The sequence below is a fragment of the Falco punctatus genome (assembly GCF_963210335.1).
Source record: "Falco punctatus genome assembly, chromosome: 6".
NCBI classification, from domain to species: domain Eukaryota; kingdom Metazoa; phylum Chordata; class Aves; order Falconiformes; family Falconidae; genus Falco; species Falco punctatus.
In genome coordinates, this window is record NC_137585.1 from 45,018,808 (window position 1) to 45,020,167 (window position 1,360).

A 1,360-nucleotide genomic window follows, 5' to 3' on the forward strand; every position below is an offset into this window, starting at 1 on the left:
GTATTCAGCGGTACTGTTTTCTGACAGAAATCAGCTTGTAAGAGCAGCTGAAATACTGTGAACAGGATCTTCTTATAAACTTCCTCAATTTCTCTCTAAAATCTCTTTGACTAAAGTAGGAGACCAATCATCTGGACCGGTATTGACAGTCCCCTAATAAGATTAATCCTTTAATAGGGATTATATTTTTTTTTTCAGTTAGTGTTTTAGAAGATGGATATTACTGACGACATGCACATCCCTGAGGAAAAAAGCCACATGTTAAAATTGCCAGCAGTTTTATACAGATCTGGAGATTACAGTAACAGTTAGCTCCCCTAGAGGTGGTTCTAAGCTCAGTTAATATGAGGGTGTCTAAAATGTATTACAGCCACTTCCATCACTACATTGACAAGAGTTTAGTACTTCACTGGAAGTCTGACTGGGAACTGATGTTGCTGTACAGTTTTATGTGTATCTTGTGCTTGTGGTCAATACATTTGCAATATTAGAAATAAAATACCAACAGTATTCAATCTCTACCAGTGTATATATCTATACTGAAATAAGTAACATTACAGCAAGTTAAAGTTCACCTTCCAAAATGAACTGAAATTTAATTCCGGTGCAAAACAGATTTTGGTGGGGAAGGGGGGGTGGGGAAGTGCCGTAGTTCTACACAGCTTTACAATGCAAAAAATCTTTACAAACAGTATTATGAAGTTGTGTGCCTCTCTTGTTTTCTATATCAAACTTGCTAATTTTTAAATTACTTCTCCTACTATCAGCTCTACAAATATTAATGCTAACTGAGGTTAAACAGAAGTCTTCCTCCCTTGTACAGCTTCATTAACAGGAATGGTAGCACGGCCCAGATTCTTTCTTTGGTTCTATTAGTGTTAACATCAGGATTACACAGCTGTTATCTGTTGGAAAACAATTAATTTACACGAGAAACATGATGTCAAGAATCTAGCTCAGTGTGAGTACTGCGGAGAACATAGCAAAAAAGTTACAATATTCAAAGTTATTTAGTTAACGAAAAATCAACTGACAGGGTTGGGTGTCTTTTGCCAGCTAATATGTTGGATAATGGTGCAATTTTTGTGTAATCATTTCCAAGGTAGAATCTTGTTCTAAGAGGATGACTCAAGATGGTGGAAATCGTGTTAATTTATTTTTGCTTCCATGTTGTTCACATTCATCAAAAAATGGCATTTATTTCCATCCAAGGCCCACTGAGTCATGTAATTCTAGTTAATCACCTGATAGCATTTTTGAAGTATGGGTGGTAATGATGCTCTTCATCACAGTGACCGTCTCTCATCCTGTCTCACAGCAATGTGAGAAGCAGTGCTGAAAACCTGCTCCTACCTCTTCT